This window comes from Rosa chinensis, chromosome 5 (assembly GCF_002994745.2).
Source record: "Rosa chinensis cultivar Old Blush chromosome 5, RchiOBHm-V2, whole genome shotgun sequence".
NCBI classification, from domain to species: domain Eukaryota; kingdom Viridiplantae; phylum Streptophyta; class Magnoliopsida; order Rosales; family Rosaceae; genus Rosa; species Rosa chinensis.
Window position 1 is genome coordinate 78,906,792 of NC_037092.1, and position 23,623 is coordinate 78,930,414.

Here is a 23,623-nt window from a genome sequence, read left to right on the forward strand (position 1 = left end):
GACTTCTAGTCCAAAATAGGGAAACACTGAGATAATTATGCTATTATATTGCTAAACGGACGATCATATTATCTTTAAGGATTCCTGTTTTAATTAACATGCATGCCAAGATAACTAATAAAATTAGTCAGGGAACCTCTGAGTCTAAGAACCTCTGTTTCTGCTCTTGTTTGGCCCAATAGGTTGGCTTTGTATGCAGTTTTAAGCTCTTGTCCATGTTCAAGACTCAATCTTTAATAGATGTTTTGGCATATGTGTAGTTAGGACAGACCCCCTTAAATTTGGTATCAGAGCCTAGTTTAGCATTATAATAGTATAGTTATATCAGTAAAGTACCTTGAGGACAGAAGTCATAAACACACCTAGTAAGAAAACAAGAAAAATTTGAACCTGTAATTAAGAGTCAGTACAATCCGACCCTGTATTGGGGGGCAATAGACGACTATTGGAGGCCAATAGACGATTCAGTTATCTTGAAATCTAAACTGTTTGTTACATATATTTAAATCTGTTGTTGTTTTATGATAGATTATCTTAATTTAGAGATTACAGAGCATCAAAAACGTAAGATCACTCTAGATCAGAATACTTTAGTTTGTTATTTTCCACAGAAGAATAATAAGCATATTTTGCATAGTGAAGAACATCCACTAATTAATAGTGTCATAGACCTTATAATTAGCCAAGCAGAAAGTATAAAATTAGAACATAGTCAGTATAATCAGAAATTACAGCAAGTATTAGATTATTTTCAAAAAAATTCCCTACAAATAATTAGACAAAATTTAAGTTTTATACAATCACAACTAGAAGATAATAATAGAAATATACAAAGGTTTCCTAGTAGAAAAGAAATAAAAGAGCTTGTAGACATCATTGACAGTAAGCCGAAGCAAGTAGAATTGCAGTCCTTAGAAATTGTAGAACAGCTGAAAATAGAAGTACAGAAAATTAAATTAGTACAAAAAGAGTTAACAGAGCAAGTAGAAAAATTGCATAGTAAAATAGATAGATTATTAGTTTAATGAATGATTCTAGAAATAATAATAATTACATCAAAGCATTAAAAGAAGTTAGTGAGTTAGAAGAAGAACCAATAGGATTTTCAGACTTTACAACAAGTGTTCCTAGTAATAATATTCCCATAAGGCAAAATAATATTATTATCCAATTGATAATAAATTTAGCAGAAAAAATAGATCACATAGAGGAACAAATAGCAGAAATTAATCAACTTTTAAATAGCACATCAGCATCATTACTACCATCATTAGTTAATAAATTAGAAATTTAACATTAGGCACAAGCAATATAAGAAAAAGAAAAATAAACCCTTTTGATAATAGCAAATGGAACTCTTTAGAAGAAAAGGAAAAGAAATAGTAAGAACCGAAGATATATATCCTAGTGAAGAGGAAGCACAAGACTTTCTTAGAAATGGATTTTTAAGATCACAAAGAAATAGACATAATTTATATCAATTAGGAAGATTTGAAAATAGAAATAGCATAGTAAGTAGCATAAGTCAATATGAAATAAGTTGCATAGATAAAGAAGTTATACTAAATTTACTTAGTAATTCGGCAATAGAACAACTTAGAAAATCAAACTATTCACAAATTCATATAGGAACTATATTAATCGGAATAGCAGGATTAACTAGAGCACAAGTAGGAACTAAAGCATTAGTATACATATATGATGATAGATGGGATAATCACCAACAAGCAGCCATAGCAACAGCTGAAGTAGACCTTAGCACAAACTTAGCAATTATAGGTTGCATTCCAAATTATGTAATGAATATTAAAGAATTTAGTAAATATATTAAGGTAAGCATTAGAACAAAAAATTATAATATGAAAGGAGATTTTAAAAACTTAAGTGTTAGTTTAATGTATGTAGGAAAAGTGTCAGACAAATTTAACTATAAGTTTAATGTTGAATTCCAAAACTTAGTACAAACTTTTGGAAGTAAACATGTTAATATGATAGAAGCAAAACCAGTAGATAATAGTTTTTTAGAAGGAACTCAATGGTTATTACCTAATTTACATGGATCAAAAAATAAACAACCTGATAAAGCACAAATTTTTGAAAATCACTTAGGAGAAGCATCAGTAAGGTTTAGCAATTATAGACAAATAGAAAATGTAGACGACTTAGAAAGTGAAGCAGAAATTAATATGGCTTTTGATAATTTAGAAATCAATATGATTGAACATAATTTTGATAACATAGTAGATAAATTAATAGAAGACATAGATAATTTGAGTGAAGAACAATACTTAGAAAAATATAAAACTTATGAATTAGGATTACATAGACTAAATGATGAGGAACTGAAGCAATTAATATTAAAAATAGGATTAGAACATATTTTAGGAGAAAAAGAATATAACAATATGTTAATACAAGTAGAATGTATGCCTGTAGAAGAAACTAGTTCAACAGGAACTTCAGGAATCCATACTGAACCAAGAGTAGGTAGAACCGATCAACAAAATATAAGACCAACTAGAGAACATTATGCAGAAAATAGTAGAACTTATGATTATGAAGAAACTAGACCTAGAAGAAATAGAATACCTTATTCAGGAATAGAACATGTAAACTTAGCAGGAAATATATTAAACATAGATCATGTAGACCCACAAGATTGGGAAAAAACAATAGAAAGATGGGAGAAAGGATGTGTACATGCGGCAATCATGTTAGATTTTAGTAATACAACTGATATGTTAGATTATTTTGAACATACTTTAGATGGAATGGTATTTGATTTCTTTCAAGCATGGAAAGTAAAAAATCCACAACAACATCAAGCAGCAAAAGAAACTTTTAATATAGATACTTTTGTTAAACTTATTAAGTATGAGTTTCTAGATCATAATAGGTTAGATGGTAGAAACGAACAAGAACAAATTAGAGCAATAAGAAATTTAGAGCAATTACAAATTTGTGATTTGCAATACATAGGAGAATATACTACAGATTTCTTTAAATATTTAGGAAGAACAGGTAGGATTAATGACATAAATTTATTAAATACATATATGACTAAAATTAAAGGACCAATAGGAGAAAAAATATGGAGAGAATGGCAAAACCACCCTAGAAAAGATGATATAGCAATAGGACCTAGAACACAACATGTGTATGATATATTAAGAGAAGAATGTAGACAATTAAAAGCAAAGAGACAAATTAGAAAACAATTTTACATGAGCTGTAAGAACATAGATTTACCTAAGCAATATGGTTGTCATAGGAAAGATAAGTATAATAAGAAAATTAGACCATATAGAAAGAGCTATAGGAAGAAGTATAGATCATATAAGCAACATAAGACCTTTGACATACAACCTTCAAGAACCTTTAGGAAGAGAAAATACATTCCTAAGCACTTTAGGCAAAGAACCAATAAACCTTGGATTAGAAAATACAAAGCACCAAAAGATAAGAGTACTTGTAAATGTTATTTTTGTGGTGAAGTAGGACACATTAGACCTAAATGTCCTAAGTTAGGAAAACAACCTAGAGAAAAAGTACAATTAATTGAGCAATTTAAATTAGAAGAAGATGAAGACTTAGAGTCAATATATAGCTTAGACAACTTAAGTGATAGTGAAAGCATTTATAGTATAAATAGCATAGATATGTTATCCGAATCAGAATTAGAGTCAGATTACTCTAATAATTCAGATAGTGAACTAGATGCAAATATATGTATGTTTGAGGAAGAACAAGAAGAATTTCAATATGTTAATTTAGGTTGGCCTCAAGAATGTAGTAAATGTAAGAAAGTAGTAGCTGAAAAATATTATACAAGCAAGATAATATTTTGTAAACCTTGTTATACTAATGAAACATTAGAGCTAAATTCAATAGAGGACGAAGAAATTAATATGCAAAACATTGGAGAAAATCAGAAAACTAGTTCTCTAATAACTATTAATTGTGAGTTAGAACTATCTAAAGAACATAAGATTCAAACAGTAGGTATGATAGATACAGGTAGCACTAAGAGTGTCATAAAGGAAGAGTTAGTACCAACACAATTTAGGCAAAAATTAGTTAAACCAGTTAGAGTATCACAATTCGATACTAGAACTGTATACTTAACACATTGTATGACTAATATACCTATAAAGATCGAAAGACAATTATTTACCTTACCTTTAACATTTATATCACCTGTAGGATCTTATCAATTTATCTTAGGATTAAACTTTCTTAAAAGCTTACAAGGATTTTTGTATATACCTCCGGATATAACTTTCTTTAAGAAAGGTATAACTACAACTGATCAAAGTAATTTGATAGAAGCTTATAATAGCATTAGCATAGAAGAGTCAAGAGAAAATAGCTTTAGAGAAGAAGAAAATCTAGATAACAATGTCGATGAGCAGAATAGTATAGAATATGATGAATCAATCTTTGAACTTGAGTATCCAAACATAGGAGAAGTAGCTCTAGTAGAACTGAAACAAATAGGTAGACCTAAAACATTAGAAGAATTATTACAATTAGCAGAACATACTCGAATCATAGGAGAAGATCCCCAACTACATTGGAATAAAAATAAGATTTTAGCAAAATTAGATATAATTAACCCAGATTTAACTATTAAAACAGCAGATATGCCTTGTAATTTATTGGATAAACAAGAATTTGAGCAGCAAATAAAAGAGTTATTAAACCTTAAAGTAATTAGACCTTCTAAATCTAGACATAGGTCAGCAGCCTTTGTAGTTCGAAAGCATTCCGAACTAAAAAGAGGTAAAGCTAGAATAGTTTATAATTATAGGAGACTCAATGACAATACTTATGAAGATAGTTATAAATTACCTAATAAAGATGAGTTAATAAATAAGATTCAAGAGAGTAAATACTTTAGTAAATTTGATTGTAAATCAGGTTTTTGGCAAATTAGATTAGCTGAAGAATCAATAGAATGGACAGCCTTCACTTGTCCAGAAGGACACTTTGAATGGTTAGTCATGCCATTTGGATTGAAAAATGCACCTTCTATTTTTCAAAGAAAAATGGATCAACTTTTGAAGAAGTATGATAGTTTTTGTAGTGTATATGTAGATGATATACTTATACATAGCAAAAATAGAAATGAACATAGAAAACACTTAGAAATAATTTTGCAAGAGTTTATAGATAATGGTATCATTATTAGTAAAAATAAAATAGACTTAGAAAAACAAGATATAGAGTTTTTAGGAATATATATTAAGTCAGGAACTATTCAATTGCAGGAACATATAGCTAAGAAGGTTATAGAATTTCCAGATCGATTAGAGGATAAAAAGCAGTTACAAGCATTTTTAGGATTATTAAATTATGCTAGAAGTTTCATCCCAGATTTAGGAAGAAAAATAGCAGTTTTACATAGTAAGACTAGCAAAACAGGTCAGAAATATTTTAATACAGAAGATATTAAATTAGTTCAGCAAATTAAACAAGAAATTACACAACTTAAACCTTTAGCACTACCATTAGATAGTAGTTACAAAATAGTAGAAACAGATGCATCAGCATTAGGTTGGGCAGGAATTTTATATCAGAAAAAGTTTAAAGAATTACCAAAGTCTGATGAGCAAATTTGTAGATATGCATCAGGTAAATTTAGTGACATACAATCTCGATTACCAGCCACAGATTTAGAAATATTAGGCATAATTAATTCTTTAGAAGCATTTTCTTTATTCTTACATAATGAAATATTTACAATTAGAACTGATTGTCAAAATATTGTTTCTCATTATAATAAAATCACTACTAATAAACAAGCAGCTAGAAGATGGGTCAATTTTATAGATTGTATTACAGGAAATGGATTTAGGCCACAATTTGAGCATATAAAAGGAGCTGATAATACACTTGCAGATATCTTATCTCGGCTTCTTCTTTGACAGGTATGGACTTTTTCAGGCCTTCATCTTCTAGTACTCAAAGAGCAGAAAGTGGTGTGCCACCTCAAAGTGGTAATACACTAAGCATGACAGCAAGATCAGCAAATATTAGTTACAACTTTAATGGCTACACTGTGCAAGAAATTAGAAATCCACTCTTTAGATATAAAAGTACAGCATCATTATCCACTAGACAACAAGTTCTATTAGATAATTTTTGGAATATTAGAATAAATGCTATGGACATGAGAAGAGGTCAAGAAAAATTAATTAGAGCACTTGAGCAGGAATTTTCAGCCAATAATTGTGATCTTGCTAGATATCAAGAAGAGTATCCTAAGTCAAGAGCACAATATGCTAGACTTCAGACACAATATAATCACCTTAAATCACAGCATGATAATCTGAATGCATTGTATTATAATTTGCAAAATGAGCATGATACAGTAGTTGATCATTTTCGTACACTGAATATAAATTATCAGAAAACAGTTGAGTTTATTAAGCAAGAAGAAGAAAGTAGTTGGCCTGCATCTCTGTTAGAAAGAGAAACAAAAAATCCCTACTTTTTACAAGCCCTAGCAAAAGAAAGGTTTTCGTATTTACCTCATGATTGTAAAGATAAAATCTACAAGTTACAGCATGATAAGCATCTTTCCCTTCAAGTAGCTATCCAGAATTGTCTCTTTAATCTTATATCTCATCCTCAACCTGGTATAGGAGTCATTTGTCATGATACATTTTCTCACCCTGAAGAAAAAGCACGATTTTATATTCTATTAGCTACTATTAATATGAGAGACTTTGGTGAAATGTACATTGAGCATGATAATCGTAGAGTTAGAGTTACTCCAGGTTTTCTAATGGAACATGGAGTGTTAAAAAGTCTTTATGTCCAAAATGAACATCATATAGAGTCATTCTCCTATCACCCTAAGTATGCCATATCTCATTATCTTAAGCAATGGGGAAGTATAGGATTAGGTTATAGTACTATCCGATTAGAAATAATTAGCATTCCTTCATATCCCCGTAGAACCAGTCTATATCATGATAAAGCCAGACACCTAGTCATCATATCACTTCGTAATTATATAGAGCCACCTCCTTTACCAACAATTGATGTGGCACCAACAGTGGAGGATATTCACAAATTTCGTGCAGCCCAGCTTGTAGTAGATGATTTCTTTGATGATACAAATCTGCAATTAATCTACCAAGCCAATGCTTTAAATATCTACACCAGAGAACACCTGGATGGAGTACCACGACCAGGAGAGCTGTACACTGTTGATATGAGCACAACCACTAAAGAAGTGTATGATTTATTGTATAAAGAAGAGCAGGAGAGCCAACAAGTGAGAGAAAGTGATGCTGATTATTGGGATAATCTCGATGATGAAGAACTCCACAACATTGAAAACATGATGGAAGCTTGACGATCATCTCACTACATCAATAGAAGATAAGATTCAAGCATGAAGATATAGCTTTACACTTTTCAAGAAGTTCATTTCTCAAGCAAGAAGATCAAGATGAACAGCTCAACATAGTTTTCTCAGCAACTGGCAAGAAGAAACGAAGCAGCCATCCAAGAGGCAAGAGGCAAGAAAAAGCCAAAATAACATTCAGCTTGAGACAAGCAAGGAATTCCTCAAAAAGATAAGGACATCGATGTCTTTTCACAGCAAAGAATTGTGTAACCGGGCAACTTTCGCTCGTACTGGGGCAAATGGGAAATATCCCTAAAAATAAACCAACATTTCCTACGAGATGGGTCCCTCTTTGTCCTTTTTTCCTTTAGAAAACCTTCCGCAAATATGATCTCTCTCTTTTTCTCCTTCCCATATGCCATATGGATCTCACTCAGACCAAAAAAAACATATGATCTCATACTTCCTTTATGCGATGGGTCCCTCTTTCTCTTATGTAGGATCAAAGATCCTATACTTCCTGTATAGATGGGTCGAGATGCGTCCCCCTTTCTCCTTCGGTCATTTTCTCCTTCCTATATTTCTCTAGGATCATTCTTGCATATGATCCTACACTTCCTGTTTAGTTAGGTCGAGAAGGGTCCCCCTTTCTCCCTCGGTACTTTTATCCTTCGGTCATTTTCTCCTTCCTATATTTCTCTAGGATCATTCTTGCATATGATCCTACACTTCCTGTATAGATAGGTCGAGAAGGGTCCCCCTTTCTCCTTTGGTCCTTTTCTCCTTCCTATATGATCCTATACTTCCTGTTGAGATGGGTTCCTCCTTCTCCTTCTATATAAAGCCTCACCTCCTCATGTTTTCACATATCAAAGGTTCAGAGCCGAGCAGTGTTCCACTTTCATAAATGACTTGCATGTCATAAACACAAAACAGGGTAGGCGTCCTCAAACGGTGTAATTGAAATACAAAGATGCATTGTCTGATAGATTTGAGGTACACAATTCCCCCGCTAATAAACCTCACTCTTTTCTTCCTAACCTCCCAAGACAAAGAGTCAGGTGATGCATCAGAACTTGGCATGTTTCCCCAAAATCATCAACCCTTTATGAAACTCGCTTATCTGTTTTTTGCCATTATCTTGCTGCTCTTCCTTTTTACCTCTTTCAAACTTCGTCTCACGGCTCGACCAATCCATTTTCAAGTCGGGGATTCCTCAGGTCCTTTTTGCATCTTGTTGATGGCCTCAATCATGTTACCAACATCTCTCTTCTGGTTTGCCTTTCCTGTACTTATAATTCTGACTCCTTGGTACCCATTGCTTATGAATGCGTTCAAGCACGTCTTGTGCTGTATTTATCACACCCTTCTAGTCATCCCTACTTTTATTGTCATTTGCACAACCACTCAACATCAAGAAAATGAAGATCAACCAATAGATCCTCAAATTCTTCAAGTTGATGAGTTGATTATTGATATTGAAGAGCAAGAAGCAGTTGATGAAGAGCAAGAATAAGTAGCTGAACATGCCCCAGCACAGTTTGAAGTCAAGTTTGTTTTAACGAGGAGGTTGTTACTCTAATAGAAATAAGTCGCTTATAGTACCTAAGGTTAAATCTTATAGGGATCGATGTTAAATCTTTAATATAGGCATACTTGATCCCTTGCAAGGATTCGTTGCTTTGTCTTTTTTATTTTTTGTCGAGTAAAATATGTTGTATGATTAATGTTTGACTTGATGTACGAGGTTTGTATTCAAGGTGTTTTGGCTTTCATGTATGTGTGTATTTTGAACAATTACTTGCGAGAAAAAATCACACTAGTAGAAACATCGCTGTGGCCACAGCACCATGGTTAAAACGGTCATGCCAAAGCCTATATGTGTCAGAATCCTATAGATCATCTCTCATAACGTGGTTGGATTGAATTATGCGAATAGTGGTTGCATACAACCCACTAAAGCGACACATAAGTTTCTCTAATACTCGTTCATGTTCGTAGTCATTAGAGGTGATGCAAAGGAACTGTTCTCCATTCTCACAATGTGTTTCCACATGAAAACCATTGGCTCTTATATCTTTAAAACTCAATAGGGTTCTTCCTGCCCTAGGAGCATAAAGAGCTTCGGTGACATTTAATGTTGTGCCATTTGACAACATAAATGGGTCTTTGTTAGAAAGTGTAATGAGAAAATGAGGTGGTAAGATATAAAGTCCGCCTCGTGACGCAAGGTTTCTCACAACGCCCTAGAATCGACTATGAAGAGACATATTCTCCCGTAATGGACGTTATAACGTTCTGCTATCTTGTCAGTTTGGTAGTTTCCAAAAAACTTGACATGCAGCCTATGGATGTGGTTACAACATATCTCTATGGGGATCTAGATTCAGAGATATATATGAAGGTTCCAGATAGACTTCAATTACCCAAATCAAGTGGCTCTAAACCACGGAGTGCGTTTTCAATAAGATTAAAATGCTCACTATATGGATTAAAACAATCCGAACGGATGTGGTATAACCGTCTAAGTGACTACTTGATTGGGAAGGGATATATTAATAATGAAATATGCCCATGCGTGTTCATTAAAAGAACAAGTTCCGGATTTGCAATCGTAGCAGTCTATGTCGATGACATGAACCTAATTGGAACTCTAGATGAGTTGAAGGAAACTGCTAAATACTTGAAATCCGAATTTGAGATGAAAGATTTTGTGAAAACATGGTTTTGTCTCTGTTTAGAACTCGAGCACCGTAGTGATGGGATTTTGATCCATCAGTCTGCATATACTCAGAAAATTCTAAGGCGCTTTAATGAAGATAAAGCAAAGCTTGTGAGTACTCCCATGATTGGTTGTAGTCTTGAGCCCAGAAAAGATCCGTTTCGTCCAAAGGATGAGGTCGAAGAATCATTAGAGGCTGAAGTGCCCTACTTAAGTGCAATAGGCGCATTATTGTACTTAGCTCAATGCACAAGACCGGACATCTCCTTCGCAGTGAACTTGTTAGCTAGACATAGCTCTGCGCCAACACGCCGCCATTGGATTGGTGTAAAGACAATCTTTCGATACCTAAGAGGTACGATTGATATGGGCCTATTCTATCCCTACAGAGAGAAAACAAATGACAAAATTTCGGGATCAGACCCCAAAAGGCAAAAAGTCACCGTCCAAGAGTTGACCGCCGGCCATGTTGCCGCCGCTGTCCATGGTGGCCGGCGTCTCCCTACTCCCCTCCATCAAAACAACAATGATGTTTTGATGGGTTTTGCTGATGCAGGGTACCTCTCTGAACCTCACAAAGGTCGCTCCCAAAAGGGTTATGTGTTTACCATGGGAAGCACTGCGATATCCTGGAGGTCTACAAAACAGACTCTTGTTGCTACTTCTTCAAATCATGCAGAGATTATTGCTCTACATGAAGCCGTGCGTGAATGTATATGGCTAAGGTCTGTAATTAGACATATTCGAGGAAGTTGTGGTTTGAAGTCTACTACAGATGAACCTACATGCATTTATGAGGATAATGCAGCTTGTATTGAGCAAATGAAGTTAGGTTTCATCAAAGGCAAAAACACCAAGCATATATCGACTAAGTTCTTCTATAATCGGCAACAACAATCACAATCACTTTCTAAAAATCGACTTAGTGTGCCTTATCAAACTAGGAGTAGTAATAGGAGAGAAGGTTCTAGAATTCCTAGTCCTACTCAGATTAGTATTTTTTGTAACATTAGAACATGTACTTTGTAATCCCTATATATAGGGCTCATATTCTCAATAATATGATAACAATTCTCTCTACAATCTCTCTCGAATTCTCTTTTACTTAAACACGTTATCAGCACGAGTTCTAGCCACAAAACAGAAAACTCATTCATATCGCAGCCCCTAGCCTGAGCTAGCCGAGCCTTCGCTGCAGCCTGCCCTGGCGCGCCTCGCGCTACGCACTCCTTCGCTGCAGCTTGAGCGCCCCCGCGTCAGCAGCTGCCTGCTTGCGTGCCCGTGTACCTGCAACCTTGCACCGTAGCCCCTGCTGCCCACCTGTGCGCCTGTGCGCCTGCGGCCCTGCAACGCTGCCTTGCTGCTGCCCCTGCATCCTTGTAGCACCTCTCGGCCCAGCTTCCTCTTTCACTACTGCCCCTGCAGCATTACCGCAGCCCCTGTTGCACGTCCCTACTAGAAATATGCTAATAGACATCACATCATTTAAATCGGTTCAGATTTCACGCGATGTAAAAAATTATTTTAACATCGGTTTCTGAAAAACCGATTTCTATTTATATAATTAACATCAGTTTTTACTGTTGACTGATGTTTAAAATTTGGTTTGAAAAATTTTAAAAACGCGGAAAGCCTAAGTTAAAAGTTTTCGTGCAAGCGGGAACAAAATTAGATTCGGTCCGTTTCCCACTTTACCTTACTCACTAGCGACCCATTTGCTCTGCTTTCCGAAACTCTATGGCTCTATCCCTCTCCGACTCCTCTCTCTCTCTCTCTCTCTCTCTCTCTCTCTCTCCTCTCTCTCTCTCCCTGCGTCCTGATCACAAAACTCTAGAAAATGATTCTCTCTCTCTCACTCTCTCCCCGTCCTAATCGACCCAAACCACAAAACCCTAGAAAATAAATAGATTTCTTTGTGGTCAGCTTGGAGGTGGACTGGACAGAGCTGTGTGGCCATGCTTCTAGTCGTGGCAGGAGGACGTGTAGCCTAGCATTGACTCGTCGGAGGTAGGCAAAGAAGATGGTGGCTCCGGTGAGTCTACCCCGATGGTCGGAGATCGGTGACAGAAGAAACAGAGTCCTCCAGATCCACTTTCTCTCTCCTCCTTCTCTTTCTCGTCTGTGCTTTTCTCTGGTCCATTACTGTGGTCCTCTTCAGAGCTCTAGCTGTAATTGAGGTAAAAATTTCTGCTAATTCATTGATCCAGTACTCTGGTCCAGTGATCGGGAGTTAAAAATTATTCTAGATACTATAGTGGAGGGTCATCTTGGTTTTGGTTTTAAAGAGTTGAATTTGGCTTTCATTATGTTAGATAAGCAATTAGTTGTGGGAGAGTTCGAACATGGAGAGGCCCATGTGGAAGGTTAGCTAAAGAAACTTTATCTCTGCTTTCTAATTGAAGAAAGTTTGGTTTTTTATCTGGGTTTTGAGGGTGAAGTCTTCTGGGATTTGATAATGGTTTGCGTTTATGTTTTTCATGATAAAGTTTGAATCTTTTAACTGGGTTTTGAGTTTAAAATTATGGGTATTTGGGTTTGAAATGTGTAGTTTTTGTTATCTGTGATTGCTGAACTGTAAGCATCTGGCTGCAATTATTTAGTTTTAGACAAGCCACAAAGGTAGTATCCTTTTCCTTGACTAATGACTAGATTGGATATACCCCTGCTATCTACCACGACACAAAACTGATCAATTCCATTTCAGCATGAAAAATGTAGGCCACAAAAGTCAAATTGTTTGCTCCCCCGAGATATATACATGGTAATATGGTTCTGAACTTCTGATCTGTAAGGTATGATTTATTATCATTGTGTTCGGATCTACCTCTGTTGTGTCTTTTACATTTATGAGGAAGAATCAATGATTTTGTTGTCAATTCTTCTCATTGTTATAAAATTTCCCTGTAGTCCTAAACGTTGTACTGCTGTTGGCAATTCCTTGGGACCTATTGTTTTAATAAATGTTTGTGTGAGTCATAGTTCCCTATTAGGAATAGAGTAACAAGAGAATATATTGTTGTAACTACTTACCTTATATATGTTGTGTAGTACAGTAGTACACAATAGTTGTAGTACATTGTAGTACGATTGTAATCTGTTTATATACACCATAGAATGGGTGTAATAATATATCAGAAAATTCATTCTCAATCTTGTTCTATTTGATTTAGTATCAGAGCAAAGATCCGAAAGGACTTTGTCTCTTATTTTCTAATTCTTTAATTTGAGGAATTAATTCAAAAAACCCCATTGTTAGGGTTATTGAATCTCTTAACGGCGTTATTGGGATTCTGTCGTCATTATCTTCCTAGCACCACCGTCCGTCCAAGAACGATCAGTGCATCTTCTTCTTGGACATCTTTCAGACTGGTCTCGTCTCCCCAGACTGCCTTCGTCTTCCTCCGACGCTGAAGATCAACCTGTCCAGCCAGCCGTGCCCCGAGACCCGTTCATATCACACCAGATCGTGTATCGATCGATTCTCGGTGTCGCCGCCATCTGCGTCACGTTGCTGCCCTACCCAGACCGACGTCGCTCCTCGTCGTTGATCCCAAACTGCCGTCGATCCTCATTGTTGATCGGGTTCTTCAGTTCGCAGCTCGTCGCAGCTCTGCCCAGAACGTCGTCGCTCTCTTCGTCGTCGATCCGGTTCTTCAATTCGTAGCCTATCGCAGCTCTACCCAGACCGCCATCGCTCCTCATCGCTCTCCAAAGATCGACCAAATTCTGCACTTCATCGCCTCCCACAGATCGACCAGACCTCAACTCGATCTCTCAGTCAACTCGCCTCAACTCGGTCCACTTCAGTTAGTCTCACTCGATCAACCCGTTCAGACCAGTCAACTCCATAGTTTAAAAAAAAAAAAAAAAGGAGGGAGGAATTTGGAGGCGCCTGTTCTTCTTATTTCCGTTGCGTATCTTGAGATTTATGTGTTTTTTCCTCTATTGTATTATTGGTAGTGATGACAGTAAAGGTCAGAGTTCCAAGGTCAATGATGTCCAGAAGGTTGAGGTGTCTGTGCGAAGTTCAGATGGAGGTTCTTTTGGGGATTGTGGTAAGATTGGTATGGCTTTAAAGGTTTCTAACTTTGTTGGTTCTGATACATGGATTATTGATTTTGGTGCCTCCGATCATATGACTTATGATAAATCATATTTTATTGACTTGTCTTCTCCACCAGTGTCCTATGTCACCAATGCCAATGGTGAGGCTTTTCCTGTGTTAGGGTCCGGGTCAGTGCGTATTACTCCCACTTTAGGGCTTCATTATGTGTTATATGTACCAGACTTGTCTCATCACTTGATATCTGTTCCACAATTGAATACTGAGTCTCAATGTTCTGTAACCTTTTATCCTATGTATGTGATTTTTCAGGATCTTCTCACTAGGGAGATAGTGGGTTGGGGGTATTTGAGGGGCAGGTTGTTCCATCTGGATCAGACATACGAGGAGAGAAACCAGGAGCACCGTCCCGAGTCGCTTTGACTTCGAATTCTGATAAGATAAGTGAAGTTTGGTTGTGGCATCGCCGTTTAGGGCATCATTCTTTTAGTCTTATGAAAACAACCATGCCTACTTTGTTTATTGGTGTGAATGAGTCTGCTTTACGTTGTGAAACATGTGTTTTGGCCAAGAGTTACCGTGCTACTTATTCTCCTAGAGTGTCTAATAAAAGTGTTATTCTTTTTTAGTTGATTCATTCTGATGTTTGGGGACCTTCTAGAGAGCTCACTGTATCGGGTATGAGATATTTTGTGTTGTTTATTGATGATTGTACGAGATTGTCATGGGTTGCCCTTCTTAAAACCAAAGATGAAGTCTTTCCATCTTTCCAAACTTTCCGTACTCTTGTTCAAACACAATACCATAGCACCATTAAAGTCCTTCGTTCTGACAATGGGGGGGGAATATGTTAATCATGTTTTCCAAGAGTTTTTTAACACCCATGGGATTGTTCACCAAACCACATGTCCACAAACACCTTAACAAAATGGAGTGTCTGAAAGAAAAAACCGTCATTTACTTGATATGGCTCTAGCCCTTCTCTTTAGTGCCCATATACCTAAGTATCTTTGGGGCGATACTGTATATGCTTCCTCCCATCTTATCAATCGTCTTCCCTCTAGTGTCCTTCAGGGAAAGTGTCCTTCAGGGAAAAATTCCATTTGAGGCTCTTGCCTCTCATGTCTCCTTACCCTTCATTTCATAATCTTCCAGCTCGTGTCTTTGGTTGTGTTGCTTTTGTCCATGTTCCTAAGAACCAGAGGTCTAAATTGGATGCACGGGCACTTAAGTGTGTGTTTGTTGGCTATGGAGGGTATCAGAAAGGGTATAAGTGCTTTCATCCACCTACCAGGAAGTACTATGTTCCTATGGATGTCACTTTCTTTGAGGACATGAGTTATTTTACCTCTTCAGATACAACTCTTCAGGGGGAGAATTCATTTTTTGAAGAGCTGTATCATGGAGAGGGGGAGGAATCAGAAGGAGGAGGAGAAGCAGGTGGTATTTTGACGGATCCAGTTGAGACCATTAGCTCGCCGCCAGAAGCGGAAGCTCCAAACATCCAAGAACCAGTTTCTATGGCTGAAAATGATGTTGAAGATACAACTCCTAACATCCAAGCACCAGTCTCTATGGCCGAAAATGATGTTGAAGACACAACTGTCCCTCCTACCATTGCTTCTACCCCTGACCCACAGCTTCCTGGTACTGAAGATCACTCATTTGAGGTATGTCCTCCCACTAGCACTAGTAGTAATGAGTCTAATGTTGGGCAATATGTGTTACCAAATAGGAACACTCGAGGTCAATCAGTCAAAAGATATGAACCTACCCTTACTGCCAAATCAAAATACCCAGTAGCCAATTATATGTCCACTAGGAGGTTGTCTAAGTCATATGAATCTTTTGTTAATCAAATATTTGCTGTATCAGTACCTAACAAAGTGCAGGATGCATTGGGGGATCCAAAGTGGAGGAAGGCAATGGAGGAAGAGATGGAGGCGTTGCAGAAGAGCAATACTTGGCAACTTGTGCCTCCACCACAAGGCAAGAAGGCTGTAGGTTGTCGTTGGGTGTTTATCGTGAAGCATAATGCAGATGGATCAGTGAATCGGTACAAAGCACGCCTTATAGCAAAGGGATTTACTCAGACGTATGGTATTGACTACGATAAAACGTTTGCTCCTGTTGCCAAGATGAACACTATTCGAGCTCTGCTTTCATTCGCTGCTTGTTTAAACTGGCCACTCCTACAGTTTGATGTCAAGAATGCATTTCTTCATGGAGAGTTAGCCGAGGAAGTGTACATGAGCCTTCCACCTGGGTATGTAGTTGCTTCTCCTGGTGATTTTGTATGCAGATTGAGAAAATCTCTGTATGGTCTTAAACAGTCACCTCGTGCTTGGTTTGGAAGATTTTCACAATTCATGCGGAAGGTTAGTTACAGACAAAGCAACTCAGACCATACCTTGTTCCTTAAGCATCAACAAGGGAAGGTAACAGCTCTAATTATTTATGTGGATGATATGGTAATCACTGGCAATGATACTGTTGAGATAGATAGACTGCAGAGACAGCTAGCCTCTGAGTTTGAGATGAAGGACTTGGGTGAACTTAAGTACTTCTTAGGAATTGAGGTAACCAGGGGGAGAGAAGGAATCTATCTGTGCCAGAGGAAGTACGTTCTTGACTTGCTGACAGAGACAGGTTTGTTGGATTGCAGACCTGTTGATATTCCTATTGAGCAGAACCATTGTTTAGCTGAGTATCCAGATCAGGTACCTACTGATCGAGCTATCTATCAGAGGTTGGTTGGACGCTTAATTTATTTGGCTCATACTAGACCAGATGTTGCATATACAGTGAGTGTGGTGAGTCAGTTCATGCATAACCCGAGTGAGAGTCATATGGATGCTGTTATGCGAATTTTGATGTACTTAAAGTCAGCTCCAGGAAGGGGAGTACTGTTTTCTAAACACAACAACATTCTTGATGTTTGTGGCTTCACAGATGCAGATTGGGCTGGAAACATTACAGACAAGAGGTCAACATTGGGTTACTTTACCTTTGTGGGTGGTAATTTGGTTACATGGAAGAGTAAAAAACAGAAAGTTGTGGCACGATCTAGTGTTGAGGCTGAGTATAGGGGTATGGCTCACGGAGTGTGTGAATTGTTGTGGCTGAGAAATTTGTTACGTGATTTGGGTTTCAAACTCAAGAGTACCATGCAGTTGTATTGTGACAACAAGGCAGCCATTGACATATCACAGAATCCAGTACAACATGATCGTACTAAGCATGTGGAAGTTGATCGTCACTTTATAAAGGAGAAGCTAGATGCCAAAATTATTAGTTTTCCTTTTGTTCAAACTGAAGAGCAACTTGCAGATGTACTTACCAAAAGAGTTTTCAGGAATGCGTTTTATGACTCACTAAGCAAGTTGGGCATGGTTGATGTATATGCACCAACTTGAGGGGGAGTGTTAGTGTGAGTCATAGTTCTCTATTAGGAATAGACTAACAAGAGAATATATTGTTGTAACTACTTGCCTTATATATGTTGTGTAGTACAGTATTACACAATAGTTGTAGTACATTGTAGTATGATTGTAATCTGTTTATAAACACCACATAATAGATGTAATAATATATCAGAAAATTCATTCTCAATCTTATTCTATTTGATTATAAAAACATATGGTTCAAATTTCTATATAGAGTTCTATAAATACAGAACTGGAAGCAACGTCTTAGCAACACAGATCACAGATTCCTTGTATGTATGTCAAGTTTTGCCTCCTTGTAACCAATAGAAAAAAGTAAAATAGAAATTTCAAGTTTTGGGTTTTAACTAGATTGTACAGTCAATACATACATATACACATTTAAATTGTATTGAATCATTCCTGGTCTATTAGCTTCAACATCCAATATGTGCTGATTTTTCATCTTGGTAGGGCAAGATTGCAATATTTAATTTCATCATGCTACATGGTTTGGGGTTGGTTTCAAAGCATAAGATACAGGTCACGATGTTTCTTATGAAAATAATGATGTAAATAGTCCTCTGCTGAACACGAATCATGGTGGAGGAAATTAAGAGGGTTAGCTACTCATAAAATTGCCCCTACTGTTCTTTCAGTCATCAGAGACTTAATAATCACTTTAATATATCTATGAAGTTTTGATTAACAAGTTGGCTACAGTTTCCATGTAAATTCACTTTCTTCTTTAGTTTATTGATTCGTGATCATCAACCTCAGAAGCATATAGGTATGTCCGAGTAACAACTTACAATTCCTGGTTTTGATTGGATCAGCTCTTATCTCTCAGCTGCTCCTTGAATGGTTAACGAACCCTAAGTGAAATGTTATTAATACCTTGGAATTCAATTAGAATTTGGATTTTTATGGGATAAGTATATCATATGTAGGAAGAAGACAGTATTCTTGTTTACAATACTGAATTGGGTTGCCGTTTGTTTCTTCATTTTGATACTTTCTCTGGCCATATATTGTTCATTAGTGGGAAGGTAGTTAAGACTTGTAAATCATTTACATTTGCGTTTTCTTGCAATTTCTCCAAGCAGTATGGCAACTTTTCATTGTCTACGTTGCTTGAAGCATTCCATCTTGGCCGGGCCAAGATAATCTGTACAAAATGGTGGTGGAAGAGACCGACTTGTCCTTGAAAAGGCTAGAAGAACTACATAGGCAGTTGCTTGAATATCAAGATGAGAAGGTTTTGTATACCTTTGAACTTGTTTGCTCCATCTCAAATTTACTTGGTTGTTCTTGCTGGAAAATCCATGCATTTATACTGAAAATAGTTCTGCATTTTGGATTCATTGAAGTATATATCTCGCTTTAAAACCAATGGCTATGATGAGAATAGCATTATTTGAAGAGTAGAACCTGTAAGAGGCATCTTGTACTAAGTTGGGTATAGTTGCAATGTATCCATTTATTTTGAATGTAGTCTCAGATCCTCTTAAATTTGTTTCCCTCCTAATAAGGTTGAAGCTGCTTTACTATTTCTTCTATTCATACCATGTAGAGGAACCGTTTGAAGCTGATAATGGACCACATGAGCATGCTAAACTCCCTGTGCTTGGTTCTTGGTATGGATTTTAAACACACAATTCATGAAATCCACCCCACCTTAGATGATCTTAATGGAGAAAAAGACGTAGCGAACAGCACAATCGAGGGTTTGGCTAATTCGGTTCAAATATTGAGAGAGGTCAAGATACAGAGATGGCAGAGGGTTAGTATGTTTGTAAAGTAGATCTTGTATTTTTTTTCTTGGTGCAAAATTATTAAAATCAACATTTCTTTTTGTTAGCATCTCTAAACTTTGCCTTTGTACCAGCTTCAAACTTTCGCAAGTGCCCTCTTGGAGATGTGGAATCTGATGGATACAACCATGGAGGAGCAAAAGAAATATCAGAATTTAACTAGTCGCATAGCTGCTTCAGAATCTGAAATCACTGAGCCTAACATTCTTTCTGTAGACCTTCTAAATGATGTGAGCATGTTATTTGAGTTCAAAGATCTCGAATAAGGTGATATATGTTATACTTTTTCATTGCATCTGCTCTATAGCAACACTTGGAGCATAAATGTGTTTAATCAAATATATTAACTTTCTTTCTGCAGGTTGAAGCTGAAGTGTCAAAGTTGGAGTAGCGCAAGTCAATTAAGCTCAAAGAGATCCTTCTGTAAAAGAAGTTGGAACTGGAGGAGGTATGCTGACAGTCTCACAAGGTTACAGAAATACTGAGTGCTGCAAAATACTCAAATGAAGCTATAGAGTCTGGTAATTTCTTTCTTTCTTTGTTCTTTTGAGTATTTTGCTATTAGTTTCCGTAATTTCTCAATGTCAACTCGTTAGCATATTTAATATGTTTAGGAGCTGTGGACCCTGCATGCCTGTTGGAACAAATTGAGCTTCAAATCGCAAGGGCAAAAGAGGAAGCTCTAAGTAGGAAAGAAATACTAGAAAAGATTGAAAAGTGGTTGGCTGCTTGTCAAGAAGAATCCTGGCTAGAGGAGTACAATAGAGTTGAGAATTCTATTTTTTTTTTCATTTGTTCTTTTTCACATATTATTGTCCTTTCTGTTTCACTTTGTCAATATTAACCACTTAAAATCTTCAAGGAATAAATCTCACTTCATTGTCCTTCCGTGTTGTGTGCTTTCAGGATGATAATCGCTATACAGCAGGAAGAGGTACTCATATTACTTTGAAACGTGCAGAGAAAGTGCGTGTTTTAGCAAACAAAATTCCCGGTAAAGACTTGGTTAAATGATAAATTATAATTTGCATGGGATCCTTTTATTTATAGCATGCAGAGAAGATGTATATATTTGTGTTCCATGTTATGCCTTTATTTGTTGTAGTGAATCAAACTATCAGTTGTTTCATAGGTATATGACTCATCCACATAGCAATGCACACTTACACACTGAAGATATGACAATTACAGATATGCAGCTCTTAGACTTTATGTACCACTAGTGTATTGAGAAACAGGAAAGCAAGGGTATTAGCAATTTCTTGTATAAACGGGTGTTAGTAACTTATGTTGAACTTAAAATTAGTACCATAGTGAATTTTATATTTCCTCAAGTTCTTTGTTTTAAATGGTTAATGGAGCAGGAATGGTGGAAACATTGACTTCAAAAGCCACAGCTTGGGAAAAAGAAAGAGGTCTAGAATTCTTGTACGATGGTGTAATTAGTACTTTCAAAGTTAGACCAATTGGTAAAAGTTATTCAAATTGTGGTTTAGGGTTGGTCATATTCACATGGTGTGATATCAAACAATTTTATGTCCTATCTGTTGTGCAGAGCCAACTGCTATCAATGCTCATTTTACTATTTATTTACATTCCTCATATATACTACATTGTGTTCCAATTAGGGCTGTCACTCGGTCGGTTCGAATCGGTTAATAGGTATTACCAACTTCAAAACCAAAGCTTTCAATTTCAAAACTGAGCTACCAATTACCAACCAAAATTTTCGGTTTTTAATTATATCTACCAAATTCGGTATTTCGGTTTTCGGTATTACCAACTTTAGAACAACTAATTCTTTATAATATAAATTAGAATGAACATTTGAATTTTATAGTCATAAACTTTGTATTCATCTACTAATTATAGCTTTCTTTTGTATATATGACATCAAGTTTTAGCAATTTGTAATAAAACTAGGTTATTTAACCATCGTTGACTAGGTTACTTAAAATACATGTACTATTAATGTAGTATATGTAGTAATGTTCATACTATTATAAAAGTTTTTATGTTTATTTCTTAATATACATATGTATATGTATTGAAAACTGTAGTATATAAATCTAATATTTAAATAATTGGTAAATTCGGTATTTACCAAAACCAAACAAACTTTTTTGGTAATTTTCGATTTCGGTTTTATCAGTCTCGGTTACCAAAAAATCGGTTTACCAAACCTAAAATATCGGTTGGTATTCGGTCGGTTTGGTAATTACCAAACCAAGTGGCAGCCCTAGTTCCAATACAAGTAAAGGGGTTTCAGTGTAGCAAAAGTTATTAGAATCTTGAAGTAGGTACTACTCTGTTGCTGCATTTGTTACTAGCTAGAACATGATCTGTTTCATCTTTTGTTCTAAACTAGACTTAATCTTTTGTTAATATAATGATCATATCAACTATATTTTCTATGCTTTTGAATATACTCAATGTAGTCCTTAAATCACTTGATTGTCCTTTTTCAGAGCATTACATTATGAGCTTTTGCTATATATGGTTCGTATGAGTACTTAATTTCTGCGTTCTGCTTTGCAGGGCACCAGTGAATTATCTCAATTAAGCGATAAAGAGGCAAATTCATCGAATTTGGAGAAGTCAATTGATTAGATTGATCATCACTGAAAGCAACCAAGACTAGCATGCAAAACCAGTTCCACCACTAATTGTAGAAATAGATGCGGTCGTCATAGATGTAGTAATTGCAGCAACTAGGAACAAAACTGCATGCAGTTATTATAGTAGTGGTATCTTTTGGACTAGCCTTCAAGTAGGTTAGGGTTTATATTGCAAAACTTTTCAAATTATTAACAGCTTTCATGTTGGATGGAAATTAATGCAATTCGCTAATATTTAAATTACATTTGAATTTCATGTTATTTGTGGATAAGCTTTCTAGTATCAAATACTTGTTTTAAAATGACAAAACTGATGTCAGGAAAGAGATATTACACCAGATTAAAAACGAAAACCGATGTCAAGTAAGAGAAAATACATTAGTTACTAAACAAGAACTGATGTCAGAAACGAGAATGTACATCAGTTACTAAATAAAAACTGATGTCAGAAAAGAGAATGTACATCAATTTGAGAACAAAAACTGATGTCAAGGAATAGAAAATACATAAGTTATTAAACAAGAACTGATGTCAACAAAGAAAAAATACATCAGTTCGAAAACAAAAACCGATCTCAATTATTAATATGGACATCGATATCGACCAAGGAACCGATGTCCAACATAGGATTGGACATCGTTCTTCTTTAGGAACCGATGTGTAAAATGTTATCAGACATCGTTTCTAAATCAATAACGATGTTAAAATGGATAATTGTGTTGTTAGACCTATATTTCATTAAGCATCTAATGCCAAAATATGAAGGTTTGACAATAGCTAAACACACCAAAATGGTGATCACATTAAAGTTTTTACATTGATTTTGAACCTTAAACCGATGTCTCGTTGCAAACTAGACATCAGTTATGAACCGATGTCTTAGTTTTGGTGATCTTTAAGATCGCCCACTAAGACATTGGATTTTTTTTTTTTTTTTAACATCAGTTGTGGACTGATGTCTATGAACTTTATCCTAGTAGTGCATATACCTTGCTGCTACACTACCAACCAGCTACACATCAACACCGAGCCACCTAGACTTCACAATCGACATCTACATCAACCCAAGCTTCCAAGTTTTCAAGCTTCAAATTAACCAAGTAAGTATTTACATTAAAGTGTCTGCTTTCCGAATTTAATTCCTCCTTCTTTTCTTCGGGGACTTGAAAACCTCCCTTCTCCTACATCCCACCTTTCTTATAATGTGGGTTTGATCATTGAAAAGCGGAATCGTGGGGATTCAAGCAATTAACGAACTAAGAGCGTTCGTAAGACTTCGGACTAAGAGCGTCCGCAAGCATCGATTGATGACCTTATAAACATCATTGTTTCGGTCTAATCCAATCTTTCTTGGAAATCGATTTCTTGGTAGCATAGCTCAGAAATCTTATTATCTATTAGCTGTCGTGGAAGTTTTTACTCCGAGACTAATATATTTCTTCTTCTTATTTCAGGATGTCAAGGCTTGACTTTCCTATCCTTGACTCAACTGGCTCGGAATATCATAGTTGGGTCATGGATGTTGAGAACCATCTCACTTCAAAAGGGATCCTACCCGTAATTCAGGCACCAAATCCAGATCTCCTATTCAAGTGTACGGCTACGAATAATGCCACCACCC

At 36.2% G+C, this 23,623-nt stretch overlaps 1 pseudogene; it reads left to right on the forward strand.

The window, feature by feature from the left end:
• Positions 1-11,940: 11,940 nt before the first annotated feature.
• LOC112164150 lies at positions 11,941-21,994 on the forward strand (annotated as a pseudogene).
• The last annotated feature ends 1,629 nt before the right edge of the window (positions 21,995-23,623 follow it).